This window comes from Leptodactylus fuscus, chromosome 2 (assembly GCF_031893055.1).
Source record: "Leptodactylus fuscus isolate aLepFus1 chromosome 2, aLepFus1.hap2, whole genome shotgun sequence".
Taxonomy (NCBI): domain Eukaryota; kingdom Metazoa; phylum Chordata; class Amphibia; order Anura; family Leptodactylidae; genus Leptodactylus; species Leptodactylus fuscus.
The window spans coordinates 2,916,396-2,936,107 of NC_134266.1; the positions used below are offsets into that span (position 1 = coordinate 2,916,396).

The window sequence follows — 19,712 nt, forward strand, 5'->3', positions numbered from 1 at the left end:
TAGGGGTCTGGTCTGGGGTCTGTATTAGTTTAGGGGTCTGGTCTGGGGTCTGTATTAGTTTAAAGGTCTGGTGTCTGTATTAGTTTAGGGGTCTGGTCTGGGGTCTGTATTAGTTTAGGGGTCTGGTCTGGGGTCTGTATTAGTTTAGGGGTCTGGTCTGGGGTCTGTATTAGGGGGTCTGGTCTGGGGTCTGTATTAGTTTAGGGGTCTGGGGTCTGTATTAATTTAGGGGTCTGGTCTGGGGTCTGTATTAGTTTAGGGGTCTGGTCTGGGGTCTGTATTAGTTTAGGGGTCTGGTCTGGGGTCTGTATTAGTTTAGGGTTCTGGTCTGGGGTCTGTATTAGTTTAGGGGTCTGGTCTGGGGTCTGTATTAGATTAGGGGTCTGGTCTGGGGTCTGTATTAGGGGGTCTGGTCTGGGGTCTGTATTAGTTTAGGGGTCTGGTCTGGGGTCTGTATTAGTTTAGGGGTCTGGTCTGGGGTCTGTATTAGTTTAGGGGTCTGGTCTGGGGTCTGTATTAGTTTAGAGGTCTGGTCTGGGGTCTGTATTAGTTTAGGGGTCTGGGGTCTGTATTAGTTTAGGGCTCTGGTCTGGGGTCTGTATTAGTTTAGGGGTCTGGTCTGGGGTCTGTATTAGTTTAGGGGTCTGGTCTTGGGTCTGTATTAGTTTAGGGGTTCAGTCTGGGGTCTGTATTAGTTTAGGGGTCTGGTCTGGGGTCTGTATTAGCTTAGGGCTCTGGTCTGGGGTCTGTATTAGTTTAGGGGTCTGGTCTGGGGTCTGTATTAGTTTAGGGGTCTGGTCTGGGGTCTGTATTAGTTTAGGGGTCTGGTCTGGGGTCTGTATTAGTTTAGGGGTCTGGTCTGGGGTCTGTATTAGTTTAAAGGTCTGGTCTGGGGTCTGTATTAGTTTAGGGGTCTGGTCTGGGGTCTGTATTAGTTTAGGGGTGTGGTCTGGGGTCTGTATTAGTTTAGGGGTCTGGTCTGGCGTCTGTATTAGTTTAGGGTTCTGGTCTGGGGTCTGTATTAGTTTAGGGGTCTGGTCTGGGGTCTGTATTAGATTAGGGGTCTGGTCTGGGGTCTGTATTAGATTAGGGGTCTGGTCTGGGGTCTGTATTAGTTTAGGGGTCTGGTCTGGGGTCTGTATTAGTTTAGGGGTCTGGTCTGGGGTCTGTATTAGGGGGTCTGGTCTGGGGTCTGTATTAGTTTAGGGGTCTGGTCTGGGGTCTGTATTAGTTTAGGGGTGTGGTCTGGAGTCTGTATTAGTTTAGGGTTCTGGTCTGGGGTCTGTATTAGTTTAGGGGTCTGGTCTGGGGTCTGTATTAGATTAGGGGTCTGGTCTGGGGTCTGTATTAGGGGGTCTGGTCTGGGGTCTGTATTAGTTTAGGGGTCTGGTCTGGGGTCTGTATTAGATTAGGGGTCTGGTCTGGGGTCTGTATTAGATTAGGGGTCTGGTCTGGGGTCTGTATTGGGGTCTGGTCTGGGGTCTGTATTAGTTTAGGGGTCTGGTCTGGGGTCTGTATTAGGGGGTCTGGTCTGGGGTCTGTATTAGTTTAGGGGTCTGGTCTGGGGTCTGTATTAGTTTAGGGGTGTGGTCTGGAGTCTGTATTAGTTTAGGGTTCTGGTCTGGGGTCTGTATTAGTTTAGGGGTCTGGTCTGGGGTCTGTATTAGATTAGGGGTCTGGTCTGGGGTCTGTATTAGATTAGGGGTCTGGTCTGGGGTCTGTATTAGGGGGTCTGGTCTGGGGTCTGTATTAGTTTAGGGGTCTGGTCTGGGGTCTGTATTAGTTTAGGGGTCTGGTCTGGGGTCTGATTAGTTTAGGGGTCTGGTCTGGGGTCTATATTAGTTTAGGGGTCTGGTCTGGGGTCTGATTAGTTTAGGGGTCTGGTCTGGGGTCTGTATTAGTTTAGGGGTCTGGTCTGGGGTCTGTATTAGTTTAGGGGTCTGGTCTGGGGTCTGTATTGGTTTAGGGGTCTGGTCTGGGGTCTGTATTAGTTTAGGGGTCTGGTCTGGGGTCTGTATTAGTTTAGGGGTCTGGGGTCTGTATTAATTTAGGGGTCTGGTCTGGGATCTGTATTAGTTTACGGGTCTGGTCTGGGGTCTGTATTAGTTTAGGGGTCTGGTCTGGGGTCTGTATTAGTTTAGGGGTCTGGTCTGGGGTCTGTATTATTTTAGAGGTCTGGTCTGGGGTCTGTATTAGTTTAGGGGTCTGGTCTGGGGTCTGTATTAGTTTAGGGGTCTGGTCTGGGGTCTGTATTAGTTTAAAGGTCTGGTCTGGGGTCTGTATTAGTTTAGGGGTCTGGTCTGGGGTCTGTATTAGTTTAGGGGTCTGGTCTGGGGTCTGTATTAGTTTAGGGGTCTGGTCTGGGGTCTGTATTAGGGGGTCTGGTCTGGGGTCTGTATTAGTTTAGGGGTCTGGGGTCTGTATTAATTTAGGGGTCTGGTCTGGGGTCTGTATTAGTTTAGGGGTCTGGTCTGGGGTCTGTATTAGTTTAGGGGTCTGGTCTGGGGTCTGTATTAGTTTAGGGTTCTGGTCTGGGGTCTGTATTAGTTTAGGGGTCTGGTCTGGGGTCTGTATTAGATTAGGGGTCTGGTCTGGGGTCTGTATTAGGGGGTCTGGTCTGGGGTCTGTATTAGTTTAGGGGTCTGGTCTGGGGTCTGTATTAGTTTAGGGGTCTGGTCTGGGGTCTGTATTAGTTTAGGGGTCTGGTCTGGGGTCTGTATTAGTTTAGAGGTCTGGTCTGGGGTCTGTATTAGTTTAGGGGTCTGGGGTCTGTATTAGTTTAGGGGTCTGTATTAGTTTACGGGTCTGTATTAGTTTAGGGGTCTGGTCTGGGGTCTGTATTAGTTTAGGGGTCTGGTCTGGGGTCTGTATTAGTTTAGGGGTCTGGTCTGGGGTCTGTATTAGTTTAGAGGTCTGGTCTGGGGTCTGTATTAGTTTAGGGGTCTGGTCTGGGGTCTGTATTAGTTTAGGGGTCTGGTCTGGGGTCTGTATTAGTTTAGGGGTCTGGTCTGAGGTCTGTTTTAGATTAGGGGTCTGGTCTGGGGTCTGTATTAGTTTAGGGGTCTGGTCTGGGGTCTGTATTAGTTTAGGGGTCTGGTCTGGGGTCTGTATTAGTTTAGGGGTCTGGGGTCTGTATTAGTTTAGGGGTCTGGTCTGGGGTCTGTATTAGTTTAGGGGTCTGGTCTGGGGTCTGTATTAGTTTAGGGGTCTGGTCTGGGGTCTGTATTAGTTTAGAGGTCTGGTCTGGGGTCTGTATTAGTTTAGGGGTCTGGTCTGGGGTCTGTATTAGTTTAGGGGTCTGGTCTGGGGTCTGTATTAGTTTAGGGGTCTGGTCTGGGGTCTGTATTAGTTTAGGGGTCTGGTCTGGGGTCTGTATTAGTTTAGGGGTCTGGTTTGGAGTCTGTATTAGGGTGTTTGGTTTGGGGTCTGTATTTGGGGGTCTGGTTTGGGGTCTGTATTAGGGGGTCTGGTTTGGGGGCTGTATTAGGGGGTCTGGTTTGGGGGCTGTATTAGGGTGTTTGGTTTGGGGTCTGTATTAGGGTGTTTGGTTTGGGGTCTGTATTAGGGTGTTTGGTTTGGGGTCTGTATTTCGGTGTTTGGTTTGGAGTCTGTATTAGGGGGTCTGGTTTGGGGTCTGTATTAGGGGGTCTGGTTTGGGGTCTGTATTAGGGGGTCTGGTTTGGGGTCTGTATTAGGGGGTCTGGTTTGGGGTCTGTATTAGGGGGCTGGTCCGGGGTCTGTATTCGGGAGCCTGGTTTGGGGTCTGTATTAGGGGGTCTGTATTCGGGAGCCTGGTTTGGGGTCTGTATTAGGGGGTCTGGTTTGGGGTCTGTATTAGGGGGTCTGGTTTGGGGTCTGTATTTCGGTGTTTCGTTTGGAGTCTGTATTAGGGGGTCTGGTTTGGGGTCTGTATTAGGGGTCTGGTCCGGGGTCTGTATTCGGGAGCCTGGTTTGGGGTCTGTATTAGGGGGTCTGGTTTGGGGTCTGTATTAGTTTAGGGGTCTGCTCTGGGGTCTGTATTAGTTTAGGGGTCTGGTCTGGGGTCTGTATTAGTTTAGGGGTCTGGTCTGGGGTCTGTATTAGTTTAGGGGTCTGGTCTGGGGTCTGTATTAGTTTAGGGGTCTGGTCTGGGGTCTGTATTAGTTTAGAGGTCTGGTCTGGGGTCTGTATTAGTTTAGGGGTCTGGTCTGGGGTCTGTATTAGTTTAGGGGTCTGGTCTGGTGTCTGTATTAGTTTAGGGGTCCGGTCTGGGGTCTGTATTAGTTTAGGGGTCTGGTCTGGGGTCTGTATTAGTTTAGGGGTCTGGGGTCTGTATTAGTTTAGGGGTCTGGTCTGGGGTCTGTATTAGTTTAGGGGTCTGGTCTGGGGTCTGTATTAGTTTAGAGATCTGGTCTGGGGTCTGTATTAGTTTAGGGGTCTGGTCTGGGGTCTGTATTAGTTTAGAGATCTGGTCTGGGGTCTGTATTAGTTTAGGGGTCTGGTCTGGGGTCTGTATTAGTTTAGGGGTCTGGTCTGGGGTCTGTATTAGTTTAGGGGTCTGGTCTGGGGTCTGTATTAGTTTAGGGGTCTGGTCTGGGGTATGTATTAGTTTAGGGGTCTGGTCTGGGGTCTGTATTAGTTTAGGGGTCTGGTCTGGGGTCTGTATTAGTTTAGGGGTCTGGTCTGGGGTCTGTATTAGTTTAGAGGTCTGGTCTGGGGTCTGTATTAGTTTAGGGGTCTGGTCTGGCATCTGTATTAGTTTAGGGGTCTGGGGTCTGTATTAGTTTAGGGGTCTGGTCTGTGGTCTGTATTAGTTTAGGGGTCTGGTCTGGGGTCTGTATTAGTTTAGGGGTCTGGTTTGGAGTCTGTATTAGGGTGTTTGGTTTGGGGTCTTTATTAGGGGGTCTGGTCTGTGGTCTGTATTAGTTTAGGGGTCTGGTCTGGGGTCTGTATTAGTTTAGGGGTCTGGTCTGGGGTCTGTATTAGTTTAGGGGTCTGGTCTGGGTCTGTATTAGTTTAGGGGTCTGGTCTGGGGTCTGTATTAGTTTAGGGGTCTGGTCTGGGGTCTGTATTAGTTTAGGGGTCTGGGGTCTGTATTGGGGGGGGGTCTGTATTAGGGGGTCTGGTCTGGGGTCTGTATTAGTTTAGGGGTCTGGTCTGGGGTCTGTATTAGTTTAGGGGTCTGGTCTGGGTCTATATTAGTTTAGGGGTCTGGTCTGGGGTCTGTATTAGTTTAGGGGTCTGGTCTGGGGTCTGTATTAGTTTAGGGGTCTGGTCTGGGGTCTGTATTAGTTTAGAGATCTGGTCTGGGGTCTGTATTAGTTTAGGGGTCTGGTCTGGGGTCTGTATTAGTTTAGAGATCTGGTCTGGGGTCTGTATTAGTTTAGGGGTCTGGTCTGGGGTCTGTATTAGTTTAGGGGTCTGGTCTGGGGTCTGTATTAGTTTAGGGGTCTGGTCTGGGGTCTGTATTAGTTTAGGGGTCTGGTCTGGGGTCTGTATTAGTTTAGGGGTCTGGTCTGGGGTCTGTATTAGTTTAGGGGTCTGGTCTGGGGTCTGTATTAGTTTAGGGGTCTGGTCTGGGGTCTGTATTAGTTTAGGGGTCTGGTCTGGGGTCTGTATTAGTTTAGAGGTCTGGTCTGGGGTCTGTATTAGTTTAGGGGTCTGGTCTGGCATCTGTATTAGTTTAGGGGTCTGGGGTCTGTATTAGTTTAGGGGTCTGGTCTGTGGTCTGTATTAGTTTAGGGGTCTGGTCTGGGGTCTGTATTAGTTTAGGGGTCTGGTTTGGAGTCTGTATTAGGGTGTTTGGTTTGGGGTCTGTATTAGGGGGTCTGGTCTGTGGTCTGTATTAGTTTAGGGGTCTGGTCTGGGGTCTGTATTAGTTTAGGGGTCTGGTCTGGGGTCTGTATTAGTTTAGGGGTCTGGTCTGGGTCTGTATTAGTTTAGGGGTCTGGTCTGGGGTCTGTATTAGTTTAGGGGTCTGGTCTGGGGTCTGTATTAGTTTAGGGGTCTGGGGTCTGTATTAGGGGGGGGGGGTCTGTATTAGGGGGTCTGGTCTGGGGTCTGTATTAGTTTAGGGGTCTGGTCTGGGGTCTGTATTAGTTTAGGGGTCTGGTCTGGGTCTGTATTAGTTTAGGGGTCTGGTCTGGGGTCTGTATTAGTTTAGGGGTCTGGTCTGGGGTCTGTATTAGTTTAGAGGTCTGGTCTGGGGTCTGTATTAGTTTAGGGGTCTGGTCTGGGGTCTGTATTAGTTTAGGGGTGTGGTCTGGGGTCTGTATTAGTTTAGGGGTCTGGGGTCTGTATTAGTTTAGGGGTCTGGTCTGTGGTCTGTATTAGTTTAGGGGTCTGGTCTGGGGTCTGTATTAGTTTAGGGGTCTGGTTTGGAGTCTGTATTAGGGTGTTTGGTTTGGGGTCTGTATTAGGGGGTCTGGTCTGTGGTCTGTATTAGTTTAGGGGTCTGGTCTGGGGTCTGTATTAGTTTAGGGGTCTGGTCTGGGGTCTGTATTAGTTTAGGGGTCTGGTCTGGGTCTGTATTAGTTTAGGGGTCTGGTCTGGGGTCTGTATTAGTTTAGGGGTCTGGTCTGGGGTCTGTATTAGTTTAGGGGTCTGGGGTCTGTATTAGGGGGGGGGGGTCTGTATTAGGGGGTCTGGTCTGGGGTCTGTATTAGTTTAGGGGTCTGGTCTGGGGTCTGTATTAGTTTAGGGGTCTGGTCTGGGTCTGTATTAGTTTAGGGGTCTGGTCTGGGGTCTGTATTAGTTTAGGGGTCTGGTCTGGGGTCTGTATTAGTTTAGAGGTCTGGTCTGGGGTCTGTATTAGTTTAGGGGTCTGGTCTGGGGTCTGTATTAGTTTAGGGGTCTGGTCTGGGGTCTGTATTAGTTTAGGGGTCTGGTCTGGGGTCTGTATTAGTTTAGAGGTCTGGTCTGGGGTCTGTATTAGTTTAGAGGTCTGGTCTGGGGTCTGTATTAGTTTAGGGGTCTGGTCTGGGGTCTGTATTAGTTTAGGGGTCTGGTGTCTGTATTAGGGGGTCTGGTCTGGGGTCTGTATTAGGGGGGGGGGTCTGTATTAGTTTAGGGGTCTGGTCTGGGGTCTGTATTAGTTTAGGGGTCTGGTTTGGAGTCTGTATTAGGGTGTTTGGTTTGGGGTCTGTATTAGGGGGTCTGGTCTGTGGTCTGTATTAGTTTAGGGGTCTGGTCTGGGGTCTGTATTAGTTTAGGGGTCTGGTCTGGGGTCTGTATTAGTTTAGGGGTCTGGTCTGGGTCTGTATTAGTTTTGGGGTCTGGTCTGGGGTCTGTATTAGTTTAGGGGTCTGGTCTGGGGTCTGTATTAGTTTAGGGGTCTGGTGTGGGGTGTGTATTAGTTTAGGGCTCTGGTCTGGGGTCTGTATTAGTTTAGGGGTCTGGTCTGGGGTCTGTATTAGTTTAGGGGTCTGGTCTGGGGTCTGTATTAGTTTAAGGGTCTGGTCTGGGGTCTGTATTAGTTTAGGAGTCTGGTCTGGGGTCTGTATTAGTTTAGAGGTCTGGTCTGGGGTCTGTATTAGTTTAGAGGTCTGGTCTGGGGTCTGTATTAGTTTAGGGGTCTGGTCTGGGGTCTGTATTAGTTTAGGGGTCTGGTGTCTGTATTAGGGGGTCTGGTCTGGGGTCTGTATTAGGGGGGGGGGGGTCTGTATTAGGGGGGTCTGGTCTGGGGTCTGTATTAGTTTAGAGGTCTGGTCTGGGGTCTGTATTAGTTTAGAGGTCTGGTCTGGGGTCTGTATTAGTTTAGGGGTCTGGTGTCTGTATTAGGGGGTCTGGTCTGGGGTCTGTATTGGGGGGGGGGGGTCTGTATTAGGGGGTCTGGTCTGGGGTCTGTATTAGTTTAGGGGTCTGGTCTGGGGTCTGTATTAGTTTAGAGGTCTGGTCTGGGGTCTGTATTAGTTTAGGGGTCTGGTCTGGGGTCTGTATTAGTTTAGGGGTCTGGTCTGGGGTCTGTATTAGTTTAGGGGTCTGGGGTCTGTATTAGTTTAGGGGTCTGGTCTGTGGTCTGTATTAGTTTAGGGGTCTGGTCTGGGGTCTGTATTAGTTTAGGGGTCTGGTTTGGAGTCTGTATTAGGGTGTTTGGTTTGGGGTCTGTATTAGGGGGTCTGGTCTGTGGTCTGTATTAGTTTAGGGGTCTGGTCTGGGGTCTGTATTAGTTTAGGGGTCTGGTCTGGGGTCTGTATTAGTTTAGGGGTCTGGTCTGGGTCTGTATTAGTTTAGGGGTCTGGTCTGGGGTCTGTATTAGTTTAGGGGTCTGGTCTGGGGTCTGTATTAGTTTAGGGGTCTGGGGTCTGTATTAGGGGGGGGGTCTGTATTAGGGGGTCTGGTCTGGGGTCTGTATTAGTTTAGGGGTCTGGTCTGGGGTCTGTATTAGTTTAGGGGTCTGGTCTGGGTCTGTATTAGTTTAGGGGTCTGGTCTGGGGTCTGTATTAGTTTAGGGGTCTGGTCTGGGGTCTGTATTAGTTTAGAGGTCTGGTCTGGGGTCTGTATTAGTTTAGGGGTCTGGTCTGGGGTCTGTATTAGTTTAGGGGTCTGGTCTGGGGTCTGTATTAGTTTAGGGGTCTGGTCTGGGGTCTGTATTAGTTTAGAGGTCTGGTCTGGGGTCTGTATTAGTTTAGAGGTCTGGTCTGGGGTCTGTATTAGTTTAGGGGTCTGGTCTGGGGTCTGTATTAGTTTAGGGGTCTGGTGTCTGTATTAGGGGGTCTGGTCTGGGGTCTGTATTAGGGGGGGGGGGTCTGTATTAGTTTAGGGGTCTGGTCTGGGGTCTGTATTAGTTTAGGGGTCTGGTTTGGAGTCTGTATTAGGGTGTTTGGTTTGGGGTCTGTATTAGGGGGTCTGGTCTGTGGTCTGTATTAGTTTAGGGGTCTGGTCTGGGGTCTGTATTAGTTTAGGGGTCTGGTCTGGGGTCTGTATTAGTTTAGGGGTCTGGTCTGGGTCTGTATTAGTTTAGGGGTCTGGTCTGGGGTCTGTATTAGTTTAGGGGTCTGGTCTGGGGTCTGTATTAGTTTAGGGGTCTGGGGTCTGTATTAGGGGGGGGGTCTGTATTAGGGGGTCTGGTCTGGGGTCTGTATTAGTTTAGGGGTCTGGTCTGGGGTCTGTATTAGTTTAGGGGTCTGGTCTGTATTAGTTTAGGGGTCTGGTCTGGGGTCTGTATTAGTTTAGGGGTCTGGTCTGGGGTCTGTATTAGTTTAGGGGTCTGGTGTGGGGTGTGTATTAGTTTAGGGCTCTGGTCTGGGGTCTGTATTAGTTTAGGGGTCTGGTCTGGGGTCTGTATTAGTTTAGGGGTCTGGTCTGGGGTCTGTATTAGTTTAGGGGTCTGGTCTGGGGTCTGTATTAGTTTAGGAGTCTGGTCTGGGGTCTGTATTAGTTTAGAGGTCTGGTCTGGGGTCTGTATTAGTTTAGAGGTCTGGTCTGGGGTCTGTATTAGTTTAGGGGTCTGGTCTGGGGTCTGTATTAGTTTAGGGGTCTGGTCTGGGGTCTGTATTAGTTTAGGGGTCTGGTCTGGGGTCTGTATTAGTTTAGGGGTCTGGTCTGGGGTCTGTATTAGTTTAGGAGTCTGGTCTGGGGTCTGTATTAGTTTAGAGGTCTGGTCTGGGGTCTGTATTAGTTTAGGGGTCTGGTCTGGGGTCTGTATTAGTTTAGGGGTCTGGTGTCTGTATTAGGGGGTCTGGTCTGGGGTCTGTATTAGGGGGGGGGGGTCTGTATTAGGGGGTCTGGTCTGGGGTCTGTATTAGTTTAGAGGTCTGGTCTGGGGTCTGTATTAGTTTAGAGGTCTGGTCTGGGGTCTGTATTAGTTTAGGGGTCTGGTGTCTGTATTAGGGGGTCTGGTCTGGGGTCTGTATTAGGGGGGGGGGGGTCTGTATTAGGGGGTCTGGTCTGGGGTCTGTATTAGGGGGGGGTCTGTATTAGGGTGTTTGGTTTGGGGTCTGTATTAGGGGGGGTCTGGTTTGGGGTCTGTACTTCTATACCATACATAGTCTAGGCCTGTACACAGGTGAGCTCGCCAGTATAGCTCCATGTCAGATCCTGTAACTGATATCATTCTGCTGAGTACAGGTCACTGAGGTCTCCATTATAAGCCGCTCACACCAGGACCAGTAACCAGAGAACCCACCGCTGTATGTACTACAAGTCTCAGCATACTCTTACACGCAGTGCTATACCAGCTGTATACCTGTATACCACCTACCTGCTCCCGGGCGGCTGTATATACGAGGTGAGCGCTTTTGTTTAGATTTTCCTCTACCGGCCGCCGTAGTGTGGACGCTAAGGCCGTCACCATGACGACCGTTCGTAGTAGGACGTCACAGAGCTAATCACGTGACAACGCTCAGTCGTCATAACAACAGTGAGTCTTCTGCGTGACCGAACGCTTTTTGCTTGATTGTCCACTAGCGGCTTCCGTGACCTGCCCGCTGAGGAAGCGCTTAGTGACGGAATCCTCCTGTAGTCGGGTAGTCGGGAGTTTTACTTTCACTTTCAGTTTTTACTTTTTTTCTCTAATTTTTGTGGTGAATCTTAATATTTTTTAATGTTTGTGTTTGGAGCACCCTTTAGCTCCTCCCATTTACGCAGCGTTTTTGCCATTAGTAACGGTATCTTTATCTGTTCGCTGTGATTTGGGCGCCATCATTTTATCATTATTTTTATCAGGCGACGATATAATATTTTTAATAACAATTTGCACATTTACGGTTCATTTAACCCTTTAAGTCCTTTCAGTGTTTAATTTCCTCATCCATGGAACCCTATGAGGGCTTGTGTTTTTTGCGGTCTAGGTTGTAGTTTTTAATGGCACCATTTTGGGGGGTACGAAACGTTTTATTTGTATTTTTTTTATACATTTTTGGGGGATCACTATGGATAAAACTGCAAATTTGCAATTATTTTTTGATATTTTTTCAGCCCATACAGCGGACGCTCTGAATACTATGTTAAGGCGAAGGCCTCACGTAGCGGCCACAGCCAAATGAAAAAAGCGTGGTGGAAAGGTAATGCAGTTTTTTCGGCAGCGCTTTTTGGCTGCGGCCCGCTATGTGTGGCTCCGGCTTAATTGTGTTTTCCCACTAGCAGCGCTTTACGTACTTGACAACACTTCCTGACTGTGCTTCAAGGCAAGGCCACGCCCTTTCTGATGAGGCCACACCCTTATCTGAAGGGGCGTGACCTTGCCTTATCGGGCGTGACCTTGCCTTATCGGGCATGTCGCAGTCGCTAGAGTGAAATCTACTTTAACTCGTACCTGGCGTAGATTTACGGCATTATTTATGGCAGTTTTCTGTGCAACCCTGTACGCCCCTGTTGGGAAAGTGAGGTGGGCCCACAAAAATGGCAGTCGTAGCAATTTATGGCGTAAAATTCTATTAAATCTGCCCGAGTTGTGTCGTAGGTCTAATGTAAACCTTTCATTGTTTTACAGAAATTATAAAAGTGAAAGTTTGTGGGTTTGGATGTTTGTTCTTCAATCACGCAAAAATGTCTGGACGGATTTGCATGAAATTTGCCACATACATAGATAGGAACTCCGATTAAAATCTAGACTACTTTTTATTTTTATCCCAGTAAATGACGTCTCTACATGGCTGTCTTCTTCCGGCTGGGTCAATATTAAACGCTTGCGCAAGTCAGTTCTGCCAGCGGGGCTGGGGCAGAGTCGACTTCACATGCGGGCGGCCATTTTTTTGGTGGCCGGTCGCTTACTTGCAGTACACTCCTGTAGTTCTATGGAGTACAGACAGAGCGTACTGCACATGCTCGAGTAAGCAAAAAAATGGCCAACCGCATGTAAAGTCGACTCTGCCCGAGCCCCGCTGGCAGAGTCGACCTGCACATGCGTTTAATTTTGAGCCAGCCGGAAGAAGGTGGTGAAGACGACGTTGGTGATGAAGATGGAGCCGGCGCTGGAGAGAGTTCTCTCGCAGCATTGGGGATAACCTCAGTGCTGTTTGAGTGCTGGGGCCCACCGCCAGTGCTGCGAGAGAGCTAATTTGCATACCTAGAAAAACCGGGATTGCAGGCGAACGGCGGCGCGGAGAAGACAACGAAAGGCAGGAGAAGAATAGACTTTCTTAAGGCTATTCCGACGTGGTACCTAGAAAAAATTGCATGCAAATGATAGGATCCCTTTAATTCAAAGAGCTGGAGTTGTTGGAGGTGGTGAAAGGTTCCCATCCTAAATATACCATTATTATAAATGATACAAAGGAGGGAGCGGTCCCATGGCAGATTTCATTGGGGCCCATGAGGTACAAGTTCTGCCTCTGCTGGTGACCCGCTGGCACTACGGTCTGCTTGGACCAGCTGAGCGATGTTGCATTTGCCTCGTACAAGGGCCCGGCCCCAGATTGTAGGCCCCGTTGGTGCCTTTGCAGACAGTTCTCTGTTTTCCCAGTGTCACTTTGTTTTGTCCTGCTGTCACTTGGGATTTCCAGGCCGTGCTCGGCCGCCCCATGAGCTGATTATTTTGCCGCCGTGACTTGTGATTGGTCGGTCCCGGCCGCGTCTCTCTCATTAGCTTTTCCTTTGGCGTCCTGTCCTGCTAATGTCTATAATTGTAATGAGGATTTCTGGGGCCGTCGCTGATAATGACGGTAATGAAGGTGCATTAGATAACGGCACAGAACATCCTGCTCAGATTATGATGGCGGTAATCCCTGCCGCCGGAGGGGTCTGTCTCACTAATGTCCACTCCTGAGCGCTCGGCCCCAAGGTCTCCGGATCAACATGGGGGCAGATTTTGAGCACATTTGGATTAGTGGATTATTATTACCGACACATTGTGTACTCTGAGATAAATGAGGCTCAGTATTGTATAATCATTCATCCTAGAGGCGTCCTCTCTTGGGAAAGCTGGGTGACTGTGCCGCTATAACAAGCCCCACAGAGGCTGCCGCTCACTTCTCCCAGACTCCTTTAAGTTATCCGGTCATACCATAACACCCCTTTAAGTTCTGCCCTGTCATATACATTATAGTGAGTAGATGTCGTCTGTATTATACCGCCACAGTCTGCTCTAATGGCTGGGACAGGAGAGGCCGCAGATTATTATCATTATTAATCACCCCAGACCCTCAGGGATTGTCATCATTAACCCATCAACCACCACAGAGAAAAATACATACGAAAACCATCCAAGAGTATCATTTTATTATTTGAGAGGTGATCTACAGCATTAAACTATATGACAGTATTATATAGATACCGCATCATATGATAGTTTCATGTGTGACAGATATGTGGGCACTATATAGTAGTATTATATGTGGGTACTAAATGGTGGTATTATATGTGATAGATCTATGAGTACTCTATGGTGGTATGATATGTGATACATATGTGGCCACTATATGTTGGTATAATGTGTGATACTTATGTGGCCACTATATGGTGGTATTATATTTTATAGATATGTGGGTACTATATGGTGGTATTATATGTGACAGATATGTGAGTACTATATGGTAGTATTATATGTGAAAGATATGTGGGCACTATATGGTAGTATTATATGTTATAGATATGTGGGCACTATATAGTAGTATTATATATATATATATATATATATATATATATATATATATATATATAATATGTGGGCACTTTATAGTAGTATTATATATATATATATATATAAGATATGTGGGTACTATATAGTAGTTTATATATATATATATAACATATGTGAGTACTCTATGGTGGTAGTATATGGTGGGAACTATATGGTGGTATTATATGTGACTAGCTTTTACCCGCGAATTCGTCTGCGGTGATTTGAGAATTGGGCGGACACAGACGTGTGAAACTGTAAAAGTGCTTCAAAAAGTTTGGTGGGCTAGCAAATGTGATGTGTTATATTGTGTATGTAGTGATACAGACAATGTGATGTGTAAGGCTGTATTCACACTGAGTAACGCTGACGTTTTTTGTGCTTATTTTTGCACATAGTGCCGCGTATACGCCGGGCAACGCCACCGCAAAATAGCGCGGCGTTAACACGGCGTACACACGGCGTTATGTGCAAAAATAAGCACAAAAAACGCCAGCGTTACTCAGTGTGAATACAGCCTTATATTGTGTATGTAGTGATACAAACAATGTGATGTGTTATATTGTGTATGTAGTGATACAGACAATGTGATGTGTTATATTGTGTATGTAGTGATACAGACAATGTGATGTGTTATATTGTGTATGTAGTGATACAGACAATGTGATGTGTTATATTGTGTATGTAGTGATACAGACAATGTGATGTGTTGTATTGTGTATGTATAGTGGAAAGCTATATGTAAATGTGAGTGAGTAGAGTGAGGGCGACTCCTGAGGTGACAGTAAGGAGTGTGCAGGCAGGTTGAGGCAGGAAATGCCAGGCAGTGTGTGGGAGTCTATAGCTGGGGCTAGGAGTCCTGCTTTTGTGAGTCTCCTGCTAGGAAGCCATGTTGTTTAGTGGCACCAAAAGTAGCCTGTGACTCAATCCTGAGGGAAAACTATGTTTGTGGAAAATTGCACGCAAATCCATCCAGGCGTTTTAGCGTGATTGAGGAACAAACATCCAAACTCACAAACATCCAAACACACAAACTTTCACATTTATAATATTAGTAGGATACATAGGTGGGCACTATATGTTGGTATTATATGTGACAGATATATAGGCACTATATGTTGGTATTGTATGTGATAGATCTATGAGTACTATATGGTGGTATTATATGTGATACATATGTGGGCACTATATGTTGATATTATATATGACAGATATGTGAGCACTATATAGTAGTATTATATGTGATAGACATGTGGGCACTATATGGTGGTATTATATGTTATAGATATGTGAGTACTATATGGTAGTATTATATGTGACAGATATGTGGGCACTATAGTAGTATTATCTTGGCTTTGTATTATTTGGAGTTGGCCGGTATGGCGTAGACCCTGTAGCGTGGCGTGGCTCTGCAGTGCCCCCCTGTGGTGACGCTCTGCTATGTAACAATGTTGGTACCATAGTCATTGAGCGGTGACGTCTTTGTGTATCAGATTTCCATTTATCTGTCCCGATACTGCGGTCACCGTTATCCGTCAGTCCCCGAGTGACCGCGCATGTAATGACTCCGTCAGGACAACCCTCATTAATCCTTAGGAAGCCGCTCCTAATAACTCACCGCCATCTCTGTCAATAAACAAGGCTTAGTGTCCCTTAGTCTACCGCATCATTAATCCTGGCAATTAATGGAGCCCTCATAGGGACACAGACACCGTACGTATCATCACACAGACTCTATGGAGGAAAGGAGGACAGCGGCTACTATGGAGATACCACAGGTAGCTCAGCTAGGCAGACATTCAGGAGTCTGGGAAAGCTGGGTGATAAACCTCCATGAGCAATCAAAGCCCAACATCCTATCCTACTAATCTTACTAATATCCTGAAAGTTTGTGAGTTTGGATGTTTGTTCCTCAATCCCGCAAAAACGTCTGGATGGATTTGCATGAAATTTGCCACATACGTAAATAGGAACCCCGATTAAAACACAGGCTACTTTTTATCCTGGTAAATGACATCACTACACGACCGCAGTGTAGGAATGTAGGATCACAAAATACTAAAGGACCTGTGATGACGTCAGCACAGGTCCTTGAGCCATTCTAGGATAGGATTATGCTAGGCAGTGGGCGGAGCTACACGCTATGTTGTGGGCGGAGCTATATAGAATGAAGCTGGACAGTGTGAAAGCTGAAGAAAATGGAGTCTCATAGAAGATCAGGAAACTACAGAACATGCAGGATGTGTGTGGGCAAAAGGACTATATCGGGTGTAGAGTTTCAGTGAGTACTACAGGGGATGTGTTGTTCTGCCTCTGATGGGGGAGGGGTGATAACTTTGGCACTTTTCAGCAACATCCATTCAGCCCTTTGTAACACAGAAGCTGCTCAGACACTGACATAACAAAACCCCTGTAATCACAATTGCCCGATGTAGCAGAGTTTAGGCAGCTCTGTAGCACACCTCTGTAGGTTCTCCATATGCAAACATGTACATAAAGCTGGGTATCCTACGCATATGATGTAGCAGAGCCGAGACGCGGGAGCAACGGGGAATGTGTTGTTCTGCCTCTGATGGGGGAGGGGTGATAACTTTGGCACATTTCAGCAACATCCATTCAGCCCTTTGTAACATAGAAGCTGCTCAGACACTGACATAAGAACACCCCTCTAATCCAAATGGCCAGATGTAGCAGAGCTTAGGCAGCACCGTAACACAGCTGAGTACACTCTGCAGAGATGTACATACAACTGAGTATATTGTGCGTATGCTGCGATGTAGCAGAGCTGAGCAGAGATAGGAGATAGATAGATAGATAGGAGATAGATAGATAGATAGGAGATAGATAGATAGGAGATAGATAGATAGCTAGATAGATAGATAGATAGATAGATAGATAGATAGATATATAGATAGATAGATAGATAGATAGGAGATAGATAGATAGGAGATAGATATATAGATAGATAGATAGATAGATAGATAGATAGGAGATAGATAGATAGATAGGAGATAGATAGATAGATAGGAGATAGATAGATAGATAGATAGATAGATAGATAGATAGATGATAGATAGATAGATAGATAGATGATAGATAGATAGATAGATGATAGATAGATAGATAGATAGATAGATAGGAGATAGATAGATAGGAGATAGATAGGAGATAGATAGATAGATAGGAGATAGATAGGAGATAGATAGATAGATAGATAGATAGGAGATAGATAGATAGGAGATAGATAGATAGGAGATAGATAGATAGATAGATAGGAGATAGATAGATAGATAGATAGATAGATAGGAGATAGATAGATAGGAGATAGATAGATAGGAGATAGATAGATAGATAGATAGGAGATAGATAGATAGATAGGAGATAGATAGATAGGAGATAGATAGATAGGAGATAGATAGATAGGAGATAGATAGATAGATAGATAGGAGATAGATAGATAGATAGATAGATAGATAGATAGATAGATAGATAGATAGATAGGAGATAGATAGATAGATAGATAGATAGATAGATAGATAGATAGATAGATAGTGTATATACAGTATTACTACTATTTGTATTATCTTCCAGGGTGCTATGTCCAGTGTGACCACTAGGGGCTCTGCGGCTCAGCACACACCACATCTGGCTCAATCCCTTCTGTAAGGTCCAGCTTTGCCGTTCCGTCTCCTATTTTTAGCCCTTGCACAAGCCTCAGCGGGATTCTGCTCGGTGCAATGTGTTTATCTTCGGGGCAGCTCCCTGAACACTTCTCATCTGAATCAAGTCCAAGAAGAGGAAACCTTAACAAGGATCATAGGAGTTGCGGCGCTTCTCCCCCGGACGGAGAATATTACACTTCACAAGATGATGGTTGAGATAAAATTTAAAGGAAAACTACAATATAAAAAACATAAATGCAAAACCAAAACAGGGGGCCTCATCTTACACCTCTGTCTATGGGTGGGTGGGTGGGGGGGGGGTGTGTGAGGGGGGTTGTCTCCTGCAAAACAGAGCACAATGCTGAATTGCCATATGGAAAGGGTTTGTCAAGTCAAAATAACTCCATTAAATTGTTTTGTTTTTTTTTAACTGCCCCCCCCCCCCCTCCCTTACCCTGCTGAGAACGCTTGGCCATTGTCGTCAATGCCATAGACATCGAATAGAGCATCATGGTCTGTGCTCAAGCACGGTACGTCCAACTCATCCTGACCGAGACAGGGAAACATGAATCCCCCATAAGCGGTAAGAAGCCCCCCCACATATCAGGAGATGCCTTTATATAAACACCCCTGTAAATGAAGGTGGAGTTCCCCTTTAAGATCAGTCCCATTGCTACAGACGTGAGGAAGGTCGGCCTGACTTCTATATACTATAGTGAGATATAACACTCCCGGTGAAGACGCTCTGACTGTTCTTATCAGCACAAAGCAGTAAATAATGAGGCCTAAATGGATGTGAAGTGATATCATGTGTACAGCGCCCAATACCGCCGCTTCTTTCTGCATTTTACCTTTACAGTCACAAGACCAATGAGGATTATAGAAAGTAACGCGAGCGAAGTAATATATACAAGACATTCTGCTGCCGGAGCCGTATAAAAGAGATTGATAGTCCTGAATATAACCGAAATGTGTCCGATAAATCAGCCCAGGGAGAAAACCTGCTATATACTGTACACCAAGCTCTACACCCTGTATTCTGAGGGAGGAAAATAGTATACAGAGGCAGATAGCAAATATGTATACACTCTCCTAATGTGTATGTTATTATCAGTAGAGGGCAGTATTATAACAGATATATACTTGTACACAGGAGTAGTATTATAGTAGTTATATTCTTGTACACAGGAGTAGTATTATAGTAGTTATATTCTTGTACATAGGAGTAGTATTATAGTAGTTATATTCTTGTACATAGGAGTAGTATTATAGTAGTTATATTCTTGTACATAGGAGGTAGTATTATAGTAGTTATATTCTTGTACATAGGAGTAGTATTATAGTGGTTATATTCTTGTACATAGGAGCAGTATTATAGTAGTTATATTCTTGTATATAGAAGTAGTATTATAGTAGTTATATTCTTGTACATAGGAGTAGTATTATGGTAGTTATATTCTTGTAAATAGGAGTAGTATTATGGTAGTTATATTCTTATACATAGGAGTAGTATTATAGTAGTTATATTCTTATACATAGGAGTAGTATTATAGTAGTTATATTCTTGTACATAGGAGTAGTATTATAGTAGTTATATTCTTGTACATAGGAGGTAGTATTATAGTAGTTATATTCTTGTACATAGGAGTAGTATTATAGTGGTTATATTCTTGTACATAGGAGCAGTATTATAGTAGTTATATTCTTGTATATAGAAGTAGTATTATAGTAGTTATATTCTTGTACATAGGAGTAGTATTATGGTAGTTATATTCTTGTAAATAGGAGTAGTATTATGGTAGTTATATTCTTATACATAGGAGTAGTATTATAGTAGTTATATTCTTATACATAGGAGTAGTATTATAGTAGTTATATTCTTGTACATAGGAGTAGTATTATAGTAGTTATATTCTTGTACATAGGAGGTAGTATTATAGTAGTTATATTCTTGTACATAGGAGTAGAATTATAGTAGTTATATTCTTGTACATAGGAGTAGTATTATAGTAGTTATATTCTTGTACATAGGAGGTAGTATTATAGTAGTTATATTCTTGTACATAGGAGTAGAATTATAGTAGTTATATTCTTGTACATAGGAGCAGTATTATAGTAGTTATATTCTTGTACATAGGAGGTAGTATTATAGTAGTTATATTCTTGTACATAGGAGGTAGTATTATAGTAGTTATATTCTTGTACATAGGAGGTAGTATTATAGTAGTTATATTCTTGTACATAGGAGGTAGTATTATAGTAGTTATATTCTTGTACATAGGAGCAGTATTATAGTAGTTATATTCTTGTACATAGAAGCAGTATTATAGTAGTTATATTCTTGTACATAGAAGCAGTATTATAGTAGTTATATTCTTGTACATAGGGGTAGTATTATAGTAGTTATATTCTTGTACATAGGGGTAGTATTATAGTAGATATATTCTTGTACATAGGAGTAGTATTATAGTAGTTATATTCTTGTACATAGGGGTAGTATTATAGTAGTTATA

General features: G+C 45.3%; 1 protein-coding gene across 1 annotated transcript in view; it reads right to left on the reverse strand.

Moving 5' to 3' along the window:
- The window catches only part of TEX55 (testis expressed 55), a 150,505-nt gene extending 140,292 nt beyond the window's left edge, over nucleotides 1-10,213 (reverse strand). The window contains exon 1 of the mRNA XM_075262510.1: nucleotides 10,181-10,213. The gene's annotated coding sequence lies outside the window, so the exon portion shown is untranslated. The remainder of the gene's footprint in view (nucleotides 1-10,180) is intronic.
- Between the last annotated feature and the right edge of the window lie 9,499 nt (nucleotides 10,214-19,712).